Raw genomic sequence first — 20,813 nt, 5'->3', positions numbered from 1 at the left:
AATTTGAAATTGCAGTATTCTTTACTAGTGGATGTTATGTTGATTCTCCTCTAATAGCTCTATCACATATGAAAATATTAGCTTTGAAACCTTGCACAAAGGCATTTGTCTGCAATTTTTTTTGTGACGGGTCAGTCTGCACTGAGTACTGGACTTGCAGATATTGTCATCCTATGACTAAATTGGAGTGAAGATAGTTTGTTTTTTTTTTTTTTCCCTCTTGTGCTTCTAAAAGTGATAATTCTTGTTTTTTGGTACTCTACATGGAGTCTCTGCACCCTTCAAGGTACACAGCAGCTTTAGAAAATGTGACCAATGTGATACAGAAGGAAAAAAAAGTGACTCCTTTGTTGCTGGTTTTAGCTCTTATTTTATTGATTCCTGACTCATCAGGGAGCAGATAATAATCATCTGGTGTCAGATGAGCTGGCTGCCTAGGTGAGCAATATGATTTATGACTGCCACCATGGACAGTAAAGCAAATAAACTTTGTGACTCTGGATAAGCAGGATCCTGACTATTGACCAGCCCATGCTGTTTTAAGTAGCATTTGCTCATACCCACCTATTGTGTTCTCTGGCTACAAAGCTGACCATGAAGAGCTTTTCTCATGAGACACCAGGGTTCTGACTTGGTGGAACCAGCTAATCTCTATTATGATGTTACTGTTGCCAGCTGCATTGCTAAACTAAGTTGACCTAACTTGATGTGCATTTCTCTGGCTTTAGTGTTCCTCTCTATTAAAAAAAAATTAATGCAGGTTTACTTAAAGTTTTTTCTTCTGCTTTTCTTCTAAGACTGTACAGGAAATAGTTTTGTTTCTTTGGGTTTGCATGAGTTTGAATGAAGTGCATGTGTGGGAAACCTTACTGCATCAAAGTCACATCAGTAAGAAGAGCTTATTCTTTTACTGCCAGAGAGTTAAGCTGAGCTTTTCACTTGGCTCTTGCAGCACTGAGTTCCACAGAGAAAATCTTGGAAAAATTATCTTTTGTACTCCAGAGGCTCTTGTTTGACTAACTTTTGAGACTTCACTGCGAGTCAGCTGTTTGAAAACTGTTATGGTCCTGGAGGGAAAGACTCAAGACAGACCTCAAGGGGCAGATCACTGCTTTTATTGGTGCATCAAGCACAGGTCATGCTTATGGCTCTCTAAAAATTACTGCTCAGCTAGGGAGGACTCAAACTCTTTGAAAAGGTGGAAGTATGGTCCTCTCAAACACAGTATTTTGGTAACCCTGAAACTCAGAGTTTTAGTGTCAGGGAGAGATAATGTTCCTGTCCATGATGACTCAGGTAGGACTATCTGAAAATGTTACTTTATTGGGCTTCAGTGCCAAAAACCATTTTGGCAGCAGAGGCAGGGATTGGTCCTCAATGTGAGGCAGAAATGAGACAAGCAGATGGAGCTGGTGATAATGTAGTGACGAAGAAAACGATCCAACCTTGTGTTTGCTTTTTGCACGGTCATTTACACACAAAACTGCCTTAAGTAGAAATAGCTAAGTTAGAAAACATGAGTACTGATTTCAGTTTGGTGAGCTGCTGTTGTGCATCTTATAGGTTATTAACAGTAATGTATTTGTCCATATGAGGATTTATTTGCTAACTCTTCAGTTCACTTGTAATGCTCTGACTGCTCAGTTTGTTTCCTCTGACATTAGTATGGGTGAAACACTGCTATTCCTTCTCACTTTTGATTTCCTCTTCTCTTTTTCTGCTAAACTGAAGATGCATTGGTAATCACTGCCAGTGTGTGTCCTGAAGCAAAAGTGTATGGCTGCTTAGGGAAGGGTAAGAAAGATGTGCTGGGCTGCTGTTAGGTTGATGTATCTGTAGTTTCCTTTCCCTGGAAACCCTGAAGATATGATTCCAAAAGGGCAAGATGAGGACACAAATGTGTCTCAGCTCATTCTCCTGCCATGAAAAAATAAATAGGAGGGGTGAAGAATGAACCAAGATTTCTTCATGCGAGTATTATTTCAATTACCAAAAATTTGCATTGTTATGGGAACTACCAATCTGGAAGTATTGTAAATTAATTTTATTCTGGTACTAAGTGCTGTGTTGTGTTAGAGATTCTCTAATAAATATTGTATTCTTGCATAGTTTTTTTTTTTTCTCTTGGAAATATGATTCTAAGTTTTAAGATTTAGATTTCAAATAGCACTCTATTCTATTCATAAGCTGTGTGAATGTTTTCACAATTCAATGATACAAGTACATTTTATTTTCACAATGGTCATTCCCCTATTACCTAAGTCAAGGAGGAACCCTTCCCCCCACATAGCTATACTTAGTTACATCAGCATGCATCACTGCTGCATAGCAAATGCAAAAAATAAACTCAGAGAAACTGCTTTATAGATGTTCTAGAACTATACTTTTCACTCTGAAAAATAAAGGTTAATTTTCAAAGGCACAATATTAGAATATGCTTTTCCTTTCCAATTTTCATTTACAAAGTTTTTATGCCTTCAGAAAATACAACCCCCTTCTTAATCCAGAAAACTACCCTTATGAGATTTGGAATAATTTTTGTCAGCTGATATTATTCATACATATGAAAGAATGGTCTTAGTTATTATTTGTGATTCAATCTGCCCTTTCAAAAAACTCCCAGCAATTACCAGGTTAGTAAGTTCATCTTTCCAGTTGCCTTCAAGTGTTGTAGTTTTAAGTGCTTGTTTGAATGCAAGAACTGTATTCCCTCACTGCGTGAACAGTATCATACTGTGAGATTTACAAGCAAGCAGCTTAATACTTTCCCCAGCCTTGTCTTCAAGGTATTTCACTTCCTTTATTTTCCTTCTTTAGTAAATAAGGCTGCAAGTTGCAAATCTGAGTGCTTGAAATTAGACTTTCAGGTCTTACTGAGGCTTTTAAATAACAATGTCCAGACTCTCAGAAGTGAATCTGGGTTGATTTTGGAAGCCTACGGAGTGTATTAGAACAACAAGTTTAAGCACCTAGCTTAGGCATTATTTTAACCTCAGTTTTAGGATTTGTACTGAGGTATTTTCTTCTGATAAAGGGGATGTATGTGTTCCTCTTGCTGCTCAAACAGCAGCAAGCTCTAAGCTTCTTATATTTAAAGAATTGGAGTCTTAACTTTCTTCCATGATCCCTGAGTATAGCTGTCAGATCCTAAATTGCCCTTAATTTATTTTATATCTTTAAGTTATTCTATGCTTGAGTGTCAAAACTGGGTACACTCCTTGGAGTGTGTGAAATGAATTTTTCATTCTCTTTAAATTAATTATGAAGTTTGAATGATTCAAATATGAAATATATATTTATATCAGTTTTCATCTTGTAAAACTGCTGTTTCACCTCTCCCTTAAGATCACATTACTTAGAAAACCATGAGAAATGTTTCTGTGCTACCCTCCTTTTGGGCTGCTGTGCAGTCCCCTGAGACTCTCAGCAGAAAGTGGCTGTGCAGTGGCAGATCTGAAGAGCCAGGTTAGAGGGGGCTCCTGCAGCTGTGGGGCAGGGATGTGTGTGCAGAGGTAAGGGAGGGCATCCCCTGTTTAGCTTCACTCCTGTAGATATGGCTCAAGTTAGAAAACTGTAAGTGCTTAAAAATACCTGGTTTGGAGCAGATAATTGGAGCCACCCCTGTATATCTGTAACTGCCCATGCCGAGTGGTCCTGCATAATTTCTCCCTGCCAGTGTTCTCTCTGATGGAAAAATTTATGGTTGTGTTTGTGCTGTGGCTGGATCAAAATAATCTTCCTTCATAAACGAGGAAAACATTGTTCATTTAAAGAAGATTTCCAAAAGAATGTGGGAGAAATTGTTGTAGCCACTGCACTTGGATATGATTGCAAGCAGGTGCCTTTAATAACAGGTTATGGCTTCATTTAGTCAGGTTAAACCCCACTTTGCAGTGGTAAAGTGAGATTGGCTCATTGCACCAGGAAGAAGAGACTTGCCAAGCTACTTGATCTTCAAAGCCCAAGTCATAAAAGCCCTTAATGTTTACTGCATACACATTATCAGGGCTGGTTTTTTATGGCCAAATAGGGTTACACAAGTAAAAATAATTGAAGCTTCATAAACTCCTTTTGGATGAGTCCAGTGTATATTAGAAATACCTAGATAACATCTAGTGTTACTAAGATTTTTTTTTTTCATTTTTTTCCATGCCTGTCCTGTTTGTCATAGTAAGAAGGCTCATGCCACCATTGCCTCTGTCCTCCTGTATTCACTTCAGCTGGTGAGAAATGGTGCTACTCAGACAAACAGCTTTCTGTTTGCTAGGTTGCTTCGTTGGATTCACTTCTGGTGGGTTTGCAGTGGGTTGCTGGACACAGGAGAGATGAGCCCAACAGAACTCTGAAGCCTCTAAGGCACCTAAATGTGTCAGAAAAAACTCATTTGAAACCAGTCTGGATTAGTTCTACCATTCACCAGACTGCTTGTTGTGGTTTAAGAAATGGAGGATCACAGTAGTCAGGCTTGAATGAAGTTTCAGTTTGAGCTGAAGGGGAAAGTGGGTTTTCTGCCTCTTTTCTTTCCTCTTTCATCTGGTTGGCATTTTCCCTAACATTTCAAAATTAAGCTGCTTTGGAAAACAAAAAACTGTTTAAAAGTACTTTTTCTAGAGATTGATATTAATGGAGGAAAAAGTTTGGAGTTGTTTTATTTGAAGGAGTCAATAAGCTGAAGGGAAGGAGTGTTTAAGTTATCTTCTACCTGAAATTTTGATAGGTTTTTAACAGTCCCCTCACCAAAATTAAGGAAATTAAGAAGTCTTAGGAGCAGAGGAAGTCCCTGCACAGAGAGATAATTCTTTAAGGTAGGAGATAATTCCTTAAAACAGACAGGGGAGTGAGCACTTGGTTACTGCAGCAGATGGTGTTTGGCAGTAGTGTTCCAAGGGTTCTGCACTGTTTATGAGAACGTATATAAATGGGCTTGAAAAGGGGCGAGAGCAGTGAGGTGGCTAAGTTTGCTGTTGATACACAATTATTCAAGGTAGTGAGGATGGAGGCAGACTGTGAAGAATTACACAAGGATCTGAAGAGACTCTGTGACTGGGCAATAAAATAGCAGATGAAATTCATTGTAGATAAATGTGAAGTGATGCAAGTGGGGAAAAACAGTCCTAGCTTCCAATATAAAATGATTGGCTCCAAGCTGTCTGTTGCCACTCAGGAGTGAGACCTTGGGTTATGATGGATAGTTCCATGAAAACATCAGCCTGTGCCTGACAGCAGGCTAAAAAGCAAATCAAATTTTAGGAATTATGAAGAAAGGACCAGAGAACAAAACAGATAATGTCATTATGCAGCCATATAAATCTATGGTTCACCTTTACCTTGGGTACCACAAGGAGGTCTGACTTGCTAATCTCAATGAAGATACATTAAGATGGGAAGATTCAGAGGTGGGAAAGGAGGATGTATGCAAAGGGCTGAGTGGGCTGGGACTCTCTTGTCTGGGGAAAAGTCAGCGCAGGATGATAATGATGGAGAGGTTAAAAAAACAGTGAATGGGTGGAGAGGGACGGATCTGTCACTGTCTCTTTCAGCACAAGAGTTAAGGACCATTGAATGAAACTTGTAGAAACTGATTCAGAGCAGGGGGAGGCATCTCTTCCAGAAGGGAATAATGTACCTCATCAAAGCTGTGCAGAGGGCCTGGGGGAGAACGGACAAATAATTGGATGAAATGGCAGGTCAAGGACTGCTAGATGCAGAAACCAAAACAAGCTTGAGAAATCTCCTGAAAAAATGCTGGAGTCTGCAAGAGCTTTGTTAGAAATACTATGTATGTTTGTCCTGTACTTTCAATTGTGACTGCTTTTGCTTTCTGCTTGAGGCTGATAAGTGGATTTGAGAGGGGAGGGTCTATAGACTGACTATTTGAGCCTTGTCAGAGATCTATGAGGGGGATGCATGCAGACAATTCATATACCAATTGCAGGCTACTGGGACTTCTATTGCTCCTTGTCCAACACTGAGTACAAAGACCATTACAGAGAAAGGACTGATAACACAGCAAGCCAGTTGCTCCAGTCTTATGTACTCTTAATGCTCCTATAAGTGCTTGTAGTGCAAATTCAAATGTGACTGATGCTGGAGTCTCTGAGCATGTATCAGTAGTAGGAAACGAATACCTTGTGAACTGGAGTAGTATTCAAGGAAATCAAAGAGTTTCTGAAGTTATGCATAAAGGTATTCACAGGTGGGAATCAAAGATTTTGGTAAGACCCTCCTCCAAACATAAAAAGTTTGCAATAAAATAATAAATGCATTCTCCTTCATACATTTAAAATTTTTGTAAAGTCAGTCATCTGTATTTACTGCATTTATTACTGCATATAAGCATTCATTTCACTACACAATTATTCAATTGGAGAGATCAAGTATTGCTCACTCAATTCCAATAAATGGACTACTGTGTAGCAATTGCAGATCAACTACTCATTTCCTTACCTGTCTGCCAAGGAGTGCTGATTTACATGAGTGGCACTGCTCGGGATTGAAGGGAAATCTAACTTAAGGATGAGAACAAAGTAGTTTGATGTGTATAGCAAACATGACAATGCAAATTGTAGGAAGATCAGGAGCAAACGTTAGGTGAAAAGTGTGTAAAACTGAGGTGAGTAAAGAGTGTTCTCTTGAATCTGCCTACTTGTTTTGTCAGTATTACACTTTTCATGTCTTCCATTCCCCAAATCAGAATGTGTCTGCTGAATATAATAGAGACAAAGACTAAATTCAGCATTTCTTTTGAGGTGGCTGCTGCAAAAATTATGAAAGGTGTGTGGACTGGATATTAGATGTGCAGGAGAGAGGAAAGGGCTGAGCATAAAAAAAAAGTCCAGTTGATTGCTAAAAGCCTTTAAAAATAGACTGCTAGTTGCTACTGTAGTAGGTACTATTGGTTCTAACAGAGCATAAGCTGACACTTGAAGGAAAACATAACTGGCTAAATGTCAACCAATGCAGTAAAGCAGTATTGAGAATTTTAGTGGATTTAAAAGTTCTGAATCTGACCCTGGTGGAAAGAGAGTGAAGGACTTTGGCTCTGCAGCCTCTCCAGAGACCCCTTCCTCTACTTTGTTCTCACAGTGAAGGATATGTTAAATCAGAGATTTGCTTCTTAAAACCTGTGACCATTGCCTGAAAGGACAGATAGTTGCATGACACCTGTGGTGGCAAAAAGGACCAGACATTTCTGCTTAGGGCGGTAAACAAGTTCCTCCGATGGTTTTAGTGATGGAAAAACTTAAACCTGCAGTGGAATGCCTTGCCTAAACTTTGATTAACATCTGTCTCAGTGTGTCCTATACCTGTGACATGTACTCCTTTCAAACTGGTTGGTAACATAGATGTTCCACACCTCCTGGCTCAAGCAGGAGCCAGTAGAACATCTGTTCCGCCAAGCAGGTTATGTGCTCTCTTAAAAACCCTGACCACCTATGTAATGTTCTTCTTGCTCTGAACTATTGTAGATGAGTGGTTGCCTCAGGGATAGCCTGACTTGCAACTTTGAGGTTTGTCCCACAAAGAACCAAAGACATGACAAATATGCAAAAAATCTTTTGCATTATGAATTATGAATAAATTCAACAAAATGACACCTTATTTTGACAATTAAATTACTTTTTCTTGTTTTAAGACAGAGGCAAGAATTACTTAAATCTCCCAATCATTTTGTAGTCTAACCAAGCAAAAACTCTTGCTGAGTTACTCCCAAACTTTGCTATTATTCTTTTTGTTCCTGATCTGCCTTCTGTTAAAAAAAAAAAAAAAAACAACTTTTAAAATGCCAGGAGAGCAAGGAGAGCATAAGTTTTCCTTTATGTATGAGTAAATTAATTTTTTCTGATCTTCTATACATATACCTTGACCAACATCTTATGTCTGTCTTTAAAGGAAAATGCAAGGTGAGGAACATAGCAAACCAAAGGGGGAGAAGAACTAGAAAATGAGACATTCTATTAATATGTTATCATAAGTTGTCTTTATCACAAGAGAATGTTCTTCCTGTTTCTTTCAGAAAAGTAGAAGAATCAAATGTAAAATACCCTGTCATATGTATTACAGGGAAAGGAGCTGAAGAGTTTTCAGCTCAGTGTCCATTTAGCATGTTATGTCCACAAGGCTGCATTATGCAGCTAGAAGTACTATGACCTATTCAAATAATCTTCTGAGTATTGGCCTATACATATAGTTTAGTAATATCTGACAATGAGCCAAGAATATGCACTTATTTTTAAAATACACTGTTGGTACAACGCAATGTTGCATGCTAGCTAGTGCTTTTGAGGACCAAATGATGGTTTCTTTTGCTGACTGATGAACCTTAGGTCTACACTGACCTGTTCCAATATAATATTCATATTAGTAGGTCTATAAAAGCCTTGTTAAAATATACTTGTTACAGCAGTCCCTGACAGCGTATGCATAGTTTCATTTATTTTGATTTTTTTTTTTTAACCCTCCACAATGAAAATTTGAAAACAAGGAGCAAGCAATAGTATAAGGTCAGAACAAGTGCCATTCATAGCAAATAGCAGTGCTGCATAGCGTGTGCTTATAAAGAAAGGTAAGGTATTTTGTTTCCTCTCAGATAAGGAATACTTGACTCCAAAATTAACTGGAAAAGCTGTTCTGTGCAGTGTGGCTGTAGCAGCAGCCAACCACACTGCTCTGCAGCTCTTTGGACTATAATTGACTTCTTTAAAAAAGCCTGCCAAAAGTTTTCCTATGACTTTTGCTGTCCCCTACCACCCATTTTGTTTTGAACACAGACTTAGAACACTGGGGGGAAAACACCAACTGCTTTCTGTCTGTAGCAATCAGTTTGTGTTTTTCTAATTCTACACCTATTTTAGCAGCTCTGACTTTGTAGAATGCTTATATTTTGCTTGATTGTTTGTATTGGATGATGTGAATGGGATAATGTTCATGTGATCATTGGGCCTAAGTTTTAATGTGTTGATCAGCAATCCTGGCATGGCTATGGTGTACTTTTCTTTTCAGTAAAGTGCTTTCAGCAGGCTGTTGGAAGTATTGTAGAATTCTAATATCTTATAGCAAGCACTAAACCAGTAAACTTGTTGGTTTTGCCTTCCAGCCTAATCTGCTATGCCATCTGAAGCTTTTCTGTGAGCCTGAACACCTTTTCTGAAAGATGATTTAATTAATATACAGTGCTTGCTACTGTAGGGCTAGTTCTGTGGATTATTTCGGTTCCAACATTTCTGTTGGATTCTTGGTGATGTCATTAGCTTGATCCTGTCGATTGGCCGAAGAAATGGAATCCTTGTTATTTTTTTACACTGGTTAATCTTAAATGCTTAATGTGCTTTGTGGAGTTTGAATGCTTCACATCTTGGTTTCATGCTTTGTATTTTCTTTCAGAATGAAAGATAAGAGTGCTACTAGAGAAATGTGAAAAAAGTTTAGTATCTGTAGGAGAAAAGGTTGGCAACTGTAAAAGGAGTCTGTTGCCCACTTTAGCGCTTCCCAGCAAAGACATATGGTATGTGTGGAACCACTGCAAGTAGCTGATGGAGGATTTCTAACTGTACATGTAGAAGGCAGCTAAGGGCAAAGAGATTTGCACAGAGGTTCCTGAGCAGTCTAAGCCTGCACCTGATTTCAGGAGAGCAGTGTGCTGCGTCTTCAGAGCTATTCAGTCATGCTGGTGCTGCTCTGGGCCAAAGTTAGCACCTCTGTGTGGTTCTGCATTGTTTTATGTAAACAAACTTGTCCAGTGGTCCTTCTCTCTATGCTAGTAGAATGATAAATTTTTCAGACTCTCAAATGTCAGCTGATACCATCAAGGAATTATCACCAGGATACTGGAAAATTAAGATGGCTTTTGTGCTACTGAAGGTAATAAGATAAATTACTAGAAGTTTCCCTTTCCTTTGCTACCTTTCCACTTTGCAGTATAAAAAGATGCAGATGTTCACCAAGTCAGATTTGGACTTGCTTAACTGGAAATATGTAGAATTCCCATCAGCAAGAGTTGTCAGCTCAAGACTGAGTATTAGTCTGAATACTGCATTTAGTTTGACCCAGTGTTTAATGTTGTTCCCACCTAATGGTCCCTGATTGCCTTTTGGCAGAGCCAGAAATTTTTAACTAGCATTAAAACAAAAGATTCTGATCTACCAATGATTCCTGAGCAGTCTATAGCACTATGTCACAGCTGGTAATTTGAGTTTGCAACTTAAACTGTTTTGTTACAAAGTGAATCTTATTCAGGTTTCAAAATTTTTGCCGTAAGTTTGAAAATGTCACATAGCTCTGGATAAAAAAAAGGAAGAAAACTGCATAATTGAAAGACTAAACATTATTAATATTTCTTTTCTTTTTGTAATGAAAACTACTACTCTACAGTAATATAAAGTGTTTTCTTCAATTTTCTCAGGTAAAAAAATAGTTTGCCCACAGTCTGCCTGTGTTATCACTGTATTTCACTGTACAACTCATGGAACAGCACTTCAATTTCTCATTTTTCGTTTTACCTATAGAACAAATACATAAGTTCACTTTCTTGACCCTTTGATGAAATATTTCTGGAACATGGAGAATCTCCTCAGTCGGACCTTTAATATTTCTGAGCTTTAATTGATTAAGCTTATACCAATCCTTGTAGAAACACACCTTCAAAAGAAGTATAATTTTGGATATCACTGTACAGATCTGACGCTTTGTTGTTCATGTTTGCTGGGTTGCATCATCTTGTAGCTTGGGACAGAAGTCATTGTTCAAATTCAAGGTACTCTTAATCACTCTGAAAAGTCAAGTTTCCTTGTGCTCTTCAGATGGTTCTGTTGAGTGATACAAGCTAATTAACAGCTGTGGAGCGCTTTAGCTGGACCACTTCTGTGATCACAGAATTCAAAGCTTCTGCTCAAGCTAAGGTCCCAGGAAAGATGGGGGGGGTGGAAATGGTTTCCCAGAGCTATTGTACTTCCATATAGAAATAAACTTACGGCTCTTACCCCATAATGAAGAAACCTGAATGATCCATCTGAAAATGAAATATTAGTGTACCACCTCTCCTTACCTTTTTCTCCAGAAGTCCCTGATGTGTGATTAAGTAACATGAGATAAATTCTTGTATGAACAAAATACTTCAGGAACTGAAAGTGAGATTGGGAGGGCTGTTAGTGGCATAGCTTCAGTGATTAAAAAACATAACTAGAGATGCACTTTCTTTTGATTCTAGGGATTTGAAAATGTCTTGCTTTCTCAGTTTATTTCTGGTTTACTTCATGCATGCGGTGATGAATAAGATAAAAGAATCTTACTTAGAAAACGGATTCATGCAACTGACAATATTTTATGAAGTATGAATGCAAATTTTGGTCTGATCTGTCACTGGAGTATTGCTGAATATTGCTATAGAAGACACCTGAGGACTTACTGATGCTGACCCATTAGGAGATATACTGAGAGGCCTGTGTGTGCATGGGGAGTGCCTCTTTGATTAATAGCCCTGCTGTGAGTGTGGCATATCTGTGCTGCTATGTAACTTTTCCCGGATGCTAGACACTTATGTTTAATGATATTTGCCACTTCAATAGGAGGAAAAAGATTGAGATGATCTTAAATTGCTTTTCTCAGTGTGTGCAATGTAGGAAAGGAAATGAAACATTAATTCACGGGGAGGCTTTTTTTGTCTTTTGTATGTGCCTGTGAAACAAGGGCTTTAGCTTTAGCCCATTAGAGCGCACGTGGGCAGATCTGCTGACCCAGCTGTGCCCCGGCTAGGAGAGGGCTGTGTCTGTCCTGGGCGGGGGTAGATCCCGTGTACACAGCCTCAGGACGCTCACGGACAATTATGGCACTTCTTTACACTAGACAACCTTCCCGTAAGTTTAGAACACTCCCCAAAAAACCGGGATCCGTACAAACTCAGAACTCAAAAGCAGGCAACAGAGTTTAAGGGCTTCTGGTGCTCTTTATCTAAAACATATCACTATCATTTATTGCCTCTACAGCCCGAGGCCTCGGAAAGGATCGTTTGGGAAATGATACCTTTAAAACCTAAAAGACCCTATTTTCACATTGCTCCTAACAAGGATGCGGTGCCGGAGGACGACGGAGAGAGCTCAGGGGCTTGACTGCCACCTACCGCTCACTGCTCCGCGGCTGCCGCGCCGGCGGCTGCGGGGAGAGCGCTTCTGCCAAACTTGGGCGGGGGGCGAAGGTGTTTTTTGAGCTATGAAGAGGCCACAACCGAACTTACAAATTAAATGTTGCTGGTGGTTTACAGTCTATAAATTCCCGGTGTAAGAGATGCTGAAGAACTTGAGATATGTTTAGCTTATGGAGCTGGTAACAAGCTAAAGAAGACCCACATTTTGAATTTTAAAACCTACAAAGTTAAACAAAGGAGAAAGATTGATTTAGAAGGCTCTTGGACTTTAAATGGAAATACAGGTTTTCATATTTTTTTTTTTAGCACCTAGCAATTTTTTAGTGGGGACTGTCAGGTCATTTTCAGCCAAGCTTTAATTCCTGGTGAAGGGGAAAACAGAGAAGCTGGCTGCCAAACACTCTCTGTTTTCTGCTTGCAAAAGGTCCCCATCCTGCATCACACAGAACCGCCTGCTCTAGCAGCGGCTCTCATGGGGATCTGGCACTGCCCACCATTAGAGTCCTGTGCAGTCTTGAAATCCTGGGAATCACACTGCTCAGTTCAGACCCTTTCATGGCAACATTTCTGAGAAGAAAACCCCAAAACCTGAAAAACAAACCCATAAAAACCTCAAGAATAACCCAATCTATAATCTACAGACTTATGCCATTACTTTAGGGACCAGCCAGAGCTGTTGGTGTCACTTGGTGCCCTACAGTAGTTATAACAGGTACTGCCCAAAAACACTGGGAGCACGCACACTGTATGAGATAAATGATAAGCATGAGGATGTAACTGGATTGCTGTATTAACCTTTACTAATGAAATCCAAATAAGAGGTGAAATAAAGTTTCTTTACAAAAAATGTGAGTGTTGTCACCATAAGCTACATATAGAGGAGATTTGGTGTAATTGTCTTGCTGATAGTGAGCCAGTTTGTTACCTTCAGTGTTTCCTTTGCAACATTCCTTTTCACAATTTAATAGCCAGTACTGGAAGATGGATTTTATTCCTATGAAAGCCTTTCAGTCTTTCCATGAATAAGAGCTCATTCTCACTATGTTTTTGATGTTATGATTCTCCCTGTTATGATGCTGGGGAAAAGCAAAGGAGTACTAAGCTCCTGTTCACAAAGTTCTGTCAGAGCCCTATGGGTTATTTCAGGAGTAAAGGAAAACCGATTTAATGCTTCCCAAAGAGTTAACCATTAGGGCCTTGCCCATGGAGACAAATCAGCAGTGTCTTTGTAGGGCTAACATCACCCAACTGAGCAACAAAGAAAGAGATCCTATAATTTAGGCAACCAATCAAATTACACAAATAATGAACGACAAACTGCTGTGTGGGGTGATCCATTTATACATTATTCTGAGCTTAAAATTTCTTTAAGTAGATTGCTTGGAGAATGTCAGAGATCCAGCACCTTTCTAATAATTGTGATCTATGTGTGAGCTTTTCAGGAACCCAAAAATACCCATAATATACCCATAGAATTCAACTCAATGAGTAGGTGAGCTAGCTGTACCTGTAACTTTGGGAAAACATTATCTTTTGTTTGTTTGTCTGGAGCCCATGTGAAGGTAAGTGTTATTTTAGCGATTAAGAGAAAATGCTTTTTGATTTGGTAATGTTAATTTGCCCCTTAACAAACAAAACTCCTCTTTGAGAGGATGAATGGAAAACTTGATGACCTTTAAAATTTCTTTTGCATAAGTAATGTTTACCAAAGCCTAGATGTCCTACTAAATTTTAAAGATCATAATATGTGATGCTTATGAAACAAAAATAGTTTACCCTTCCAGTTCGACTTTTAAGAAAGTGATAAAATCATAAGAAAGTCTGAAGTGTACACAGTGCAAATATACCATTAACTGGTTAAAGGTATTTTCTAATGTGTAAAACTGAAACAAAAGTGAACAAAATTCAGCTGATCAAATATTATTGAATAATTTTTGGCAATATTATTTGGCTGTTTTATTGTATTGAAGACTGTGCAATACCCCTCACAGCTCAGACAAATGAAAGCATGCAAAAAGCTTGTAGCTAAATTTCACAGAGGGCAAAATGAGAAAACAGAACTGCAGGCTTGCTGAGTTAAAGGATTAGAAAAGGTTGTATTAATAAGTTCGTATGATTATTTAGCAAAGTCAGGCCACAGAATGATTGAACTGCTATTTTGGGGCACAAATAAAAATGCTGTAGCTGAGTACTTCCCTGGTAAATGGCCGAGGGATGGGTTTTAAAGTCCATTTGGGATGGGAATGCATGCTGAGACACAGTGTATCTCTGAACAAGAGGTTTGTCTGCCAGAAACCGGAAAGGATTGGGTCCTTCTCCATCACTGAGCTGCTATCGTTGTAAAAAGTTATCGGATCGAATTCAGGGCTGGCTGTATTACTCAGGACTGAATTACACATTTCATCCCAAACCAGTGCCAGTGAATCCTTTGAATCTGAATTGCCAAGAGGTAGTATAATGGCAAAACTGACATATACTTGATAGCTGTAACCTTATTTACATTGACTCTGACAGAACTCTTCACATTATAAAGCAATATTAATAAAATGTTAATTGAACTACTAAATACCATCAGCCATTAAAATTACCAGTTGCTGGTGTAATCCACTAATACAATATTTCTTGAAAAATAAAGGAAGAAATGATTTTGCTTAAAATATTGGTAAAAAAAGCTGAGAGAATAAAATTAAGTTGACCTTTTGATAGATGTCTGTTTATTGATTTAAATTCACCATTTTGTGAACAATGTCAAAGAGGTCTGTTAGAATAGAAGCATGTATAATAACACGGGCTAAACAATTTTTATTTCTTTGTGTGTCATTACAGAGAGATTGAAGCAAGCTTCACCTAAGTGTAGTGATGCAAAAAAAATAATAATACCCAGTCTGGATGTGAAAAAGCAGAGGAAAACAAGAGCTTCATATTAAAGTGCCTTCTAGGTAGCTGACATGACGCATCCAGTCAGACGTAAATAATGACAGACGGAAACTATCATGAGGTCTGTGAAGCATCAACATGCTGCCATCATTTTCTTTCTAACCTTGCTTTGCTAGCAGCTCTCAGACTTACAGGCTGAGAGATCATTTAAAAAGCAAATCCTAATGATGCTGCCCACTGTAGCAACAGCCAGTGAGACTGGCATCAATTTAGCTCAGTTTGGGAACTCGGGCTAGCAGCCATTGCTGGCTCCTGACACCCCAAATGGGAGCCATCCCTTGCTCCCTCGCCGGCTCCCCACAGCTTCATGTGCATCTTGCTGACAATGATCTACCTGTATGGGAAGGGGGAGAGCAGGCACTCCTCCTTCACCCGCCTCTTGGCAAATAAGCCCTTCAGTTATTTTCTTTATTGGATTAGGTGTATTTGGGTGCAGGATGCCTGGAATGATTTTCATTGTACACATTTTATTTGTAGTGCATGTGTCTGGGAAAAGAGAGGGAGTAATACGCTGGTATCCCTGTAGCTTCAGCAGCAATGTGTTGTGGTTTGGATAAACACATCTGTACATGGCTGCCATAATCAATGTGGAACAGCAGAGCAGTTTTGCAAATGCAACTTAAGGGAGAAAAAAAGGCAAAATAATAAAACCTCACAACAGGTTACTGGTCTTGTCCAGCTCAATAGACTCTATTCATCAAAACAATATCCAAGAAAACAGTTGCACATTTTATTTAAGCTGGCGACTGCATTGCAAACCATTGGGAAACAAAGCTGGTGTGCAATAATGTAATGGCATTATCACTTTGCAAATCAGCACGTGGCTTTGCTTGGGTGCTAGCAGGGCATGAGGGCTCAGAGACAGATGACAACATGAAAAAAGAAGTAGATCAGACTGCTTGTTTCTGATTGTAAACATTATTTTCATATGCAACAATGAATTTCATCCTGTTTGGTAAGCCTGACCTCAGGCTGTATAAATGCATTTCCATTGTTTGTATGTAAGAAGAAGTAGATCAGACTGCTTGTTTTTGATTGCAAACATTATTTTCATATACAACAATGAATTTCATCCTGTTTGGTAAGCCTGACCTCAGGCTGTATAAATGTATTTCCATTGTTTGTATGTAAATTAAAACATGACCAAAAAAAAAATCCTTCCCAACCCTCCCCATCAGAAGGCTATTTATGCTTCACAGATCTTTCCAGTACTTTAAGCTCAACTAAGCAGCTACCTCAGGTAAAGAAGATGCTATTTTTCCAAGGAAGCATTTTAAAATATTTTCCCCCCCACACTTCTGAATGTTCTAACAACTAATGTAGAATTCGTGACTCTCAAAGTAAATAGATGGCACTTAATTATGCTGGTGATGTCAGGTATTGTATAGGTTGATTTCCCAAGGCGTAAGTGAAAAATGTACTATTTGGTCTTAAATTTAGACTTAATAAATAGCTAATTTAGGATCTTGCTCTATATGCAAGGATATAATCACAAGGCATTCATTTTTAAAAGGTTTCATTTATTCTTGTGAGCTTAATTATTGCAAGGAAACTGTGAGTAATTTGTTTTTTTTTACCAGTGTCTGATTTCTGAGAATGGTTATTAAATATTAAATGGATGCATAATTCAGGCAATTAAGAAAGTAATCACACAAAGTAATGTAATGGAAGTTAATTATTACTGCATAAGCAAATAGTTCATTAATGCTAGTAGTTGCTATGGCTGCATTCTTAATACATGCAGAACTGAAGCATGAATCCTCTGTGTATTCAGAGGTACCAGAAGCATGGTACTGCAGAAAGAGTGTTCCTAATGAAAGGCCCAGGCAAATAAGGTCATATTGACCCCTGACTTGTCTGAATGCTGCAGGATCATCATTACTTAAGAGAGTTTTATCAAAACCATGGCTACTTTAGATGCTTATAATACCTTCTGTTTGTAATACAGGCCGTGGCTTAAATCAAGGAAGAACTTGGGGAATTTAGCTGTTTTAAAATAAATTAATAAATTGCCAATCCTGCTTCTCTTGTTAAAATTCTACCCAGTGGTGCTCCTCTTGTTAAAAGGCTATAAAATCATTATATGTAACTTAAAAGGATTGTACAATTTTTCAGTACAAAAGCATAATAGCTGACAACCACCCTTGTTAGATTTTGTTCTTCAGTGACGAGAGCAAAACCTGACATTCCTTTACTAACATTATTTCCCTAAAGCAGAGCTTTTCATAGAGACTATTTTAAGCCCAGAGACACTCGGGCAGCTACATTCCACCTAGTAGGCTGTGATGCAGTAATATTACCTTTAGTGCTGTATGGTTCAGCCAGGGATGGGAGGATCTGCGGCTGAGGGGTGAATGGTGCAAAACGGTGACGAGGTTCTCCTTGGAACCTTGAAAGGTGTGAAGAAAGGAGAGTTGGTTCCTTCATGTGTTTCCTTAGAAAGGAACAGGATGTCACTTGCCCATTTTAGGCTATGTGTTGCTTTAAGGGGCGAAGAAAAGAGCAAGGTGGCAATTACCATGCTGGAGAAACCCTGCAGGTCATCACATGCCCATTCCTGCCAGCTGCTGGTTCTCACATCCTCCTACTCCTCCCTCAAAATGCAGCCATGTTAGATAAAAGAAGGTGGATTTTGTCACTAGTTGTGCACTGCAGCTAAGCATGAAGTGCAATTGTATTAGTTCTGTGTAAAGACTGCTGTGAACTGCTTGGGATATCTGTAGAACCAAATGACCATTTGGCAACTGAGAACACTAAGGTTCACAATTGTTAATAACCTACTCTCCTCATTTCAGTGCATCCCACAAAAAGACAGTAAGCAAATGAGGGTGCAGAATCTAGCTGTTGCCAGCTTGGTGCTTTCTGAGTTTTCTGGAGAAATCTTCAAATGATTGTTTTATGCTCCCCAGATACCGTGGATTTGAGCAGACTGGGGAACCTAAGGAGGGAGGGGGGAAAGCAGTGTGGTGGCAGCTCAGTGTTGCACTCTGGTCTTCCCAAGGAATAGCAATCAGCTAGAATACTGATATGATGAATCTGGAAATAAAACTCTTGTAAACCCTTGTGACTGGCTAGGGGAGAAAAGAGGTTAGACCTTTGGACTGAAAATGTGCCCATGCACACATGCACAATGACATTTTAAAATTTATTTTAGGGCCACGCAATCTCTGAAAGTGTTCATTATTTTGAAATACTTAATGCTGTTTCAGAATGAAAACAAATGTTTAAGTATAGGAAATTCCTGTGGGACAGAAATTGTGTTTTTACCAGCTCTAATAACCACCATTGCAACAGCATGAGCAGTCAATCAAACAGGAATTGAGCCAGCACAACCCCAGGAAAGTTCCTTTCATCCCTTCTTTATTTGAGAAGAAAACCCTTGGTCTTTTTGCAAGCCCTATTAAACGTACAGCTTTTGCAGAATGTCTGGGGAGGCATGAGATTTGTCTGCTTTGGGGCTGAGTGTGAGGGAACAAGTACCAGACTCTCCCAAGCCCCACAAACAACACCTTGCAAATGGCCATCTGAAGCTTTCCACACTGAGTGCCTCTCCTGGAAGCGTCACACAGGAGGGTGATGAGCCCCTCTGCTCAGCCACCTGGAGACCTTCTGTGGTACCTATGGCTGGTAGCTGGGTACTCAAGTCCCTCTCAATGTTACCCACAGCAGTTTTGGAGCCCTCCTGTCATCTGCTCTTGACAAAATGTCTTTCTTAGTGCACAAATTGCTGAGTAGGGCGAAGCTTTGCACCCAGACTGGTTTCAAGGTACAGCCCTTTGTAGAGGGCAGTGCAGCCATGCAGAGGGAAAACAGATGGCAAAGGGGGCTACTTGTGGATAACTGAAAGGATGCCTACTTCAGTTCAGGCTTGTCCTGTTGCCCTTCCTGCTCACTGCTTGACAGAAGTTTTATTTCTCACTATGCTGCTTCTCTGTTTTTGGCAAGTGAATGTGTGCAAAGTGCACTTAAAAGATTTTCCTTTGAATGAAAACTTGTTTATTATATACAGAGAGATATGCCCAAATAATTCCTAATAATAATTTTATTTTCTTTCATTCCAATGACATTACTAGACAGTAAAGGTTTCTCGAAACAATTACATAAATAGCAAATGTCTTATTAAAATTATAATCCTCTGAAATAAAAGAATAGTTCTGAATACAAAATTTAGTAACAATCTTCTTACTTCAATGCTCCTAGTATGCTGTGTCTTTCTAATCAAGTAATTGTAATCTATTTCAGATGCAAATTTGAAGTCTCATTTTCTGTCATTTATTACAGAAATAATCCTCAAAACTTTTATATAGCAACAATATTGACACTAAATATTTTTTCTTTTACTAAAACAACTGAGCCTTTTTTGAAGCAAAACAATCAAGCAAAACCAACTACAAATGTTGATTTTTATCTTAAACCACATTGTTGTAGTTCCAAGTTCTGGTTTAATGTGAATAACTGGCAGATGTTTTGTTTTCATTTAATGTGGCAAAAATGAACTCTGAGAATAGTGCAGTAGACCAGGCCACTGACCTGGGTTCATAATCATACTTCTCAAGCTGGGGATATGTTCAAATATAATACTGGTAATGGCCAACTATTTTTATTTAGCTACATAAATTTAAAATCTGAAGTAAAAAAAGATAATTTGAAATTCTACCTGTCTCTCAGCCTTGACTATAAATTTATCAATTTCTAGGCTCAAACAAAGCATGAAAAAACTAAATGCTTTGGCAGATGTCCCCTGTGTGAACAACTCCCTCTTGACTTTCTATCTATACAGAACATGAGTGTTCCTTATTCTGCTGCCAAACATGGCTTCACGTGGCAAGAAAGACTTACACCCTTGCTTTGTTCAGGAGGCAGAATCTTCACAGGAAATACTTTGGGAAATTTTTTCTTAACTGGCTCTAAGAAGCTACATTGGGACAACTTATTTTGAGTGATTTCTCGCTATTTCTGCAATAGTCCTGTTGGTTTAAGTCAATATAGTCAAACAATAAACATTTCAATAACCAGGTCAGCATGTAGTATTCATAAATTCTTGCAGAGCTGCTCTATATCCATCATGCAGTATAGTAAAGGTTGAACACCACAGTCTTATCCTATTTTTCATTTTCCTTAAAAATATGCACATCCTTTAAAAAATCGTACCACACTGTTATTCATAGATTCTGGGAAGCTGTCATGAAACATAACAAAAAGAAGAGTACATGTAATTGTAAGGACTCTAACAGAGATAACAAGGAAAAGTTGGAGTTTCAAGTATTCATTCAAGTCTTGGTTAAGGAAAATTATTTCTGTTTTTCTTTGGTCTTTGGCACACAAGCATCAAAGCAAGGGATGCCCAGCTCTAGCATGTCTGGTCTGTACAAGCATGGTGATGTTTTCTGTTACCAGTTATTCTTGCAGTGTCTGTTCGTATTACATTTGTTCTCAGTGTGATAGGATTCCGTGTAGGGATTCAGAATATCTAAAGGCCTTCCACCTAAGTCTTAACAGACAATGTAATGAACTTCAAACGGGTCTAGGATGAAAAGTTTGAACAAAAGTTGAGAAAATTATGTGCTTGTGATGGTTCAGAATCATTTGCTTATTCTGTATGGAGGTTTTGGTTTGGTTTTTTTTAAAGCAGAAATTCTTCACTGAAGTATGACTCCATTTTCCTTCAGTGTTTTTCTTAACTCTCTGCTACTTTTGGAGTTTCACTGTGTGTGATGATTATCAGAAACCATTTTTT

This window comes from Corvus kubaryi, unplaced genomic scaffold (genome assembly GCF_017639235.1).
Source record: "Corvus kubaryi isolate FWS band 111438036 unplaced genomic scaffold, C.kubaryi_AGA036_p1.0 37396, whole genome shotgun sequence".
Taxonomy (NCBI): Eukaryota; Metazoa; Chordata; class Aves; order Passeriformes; family Corvidae; genus Corvus; species Corvus kubaryi.
This window is presented reverse-complemented; position numbering follows the sequence as displayed.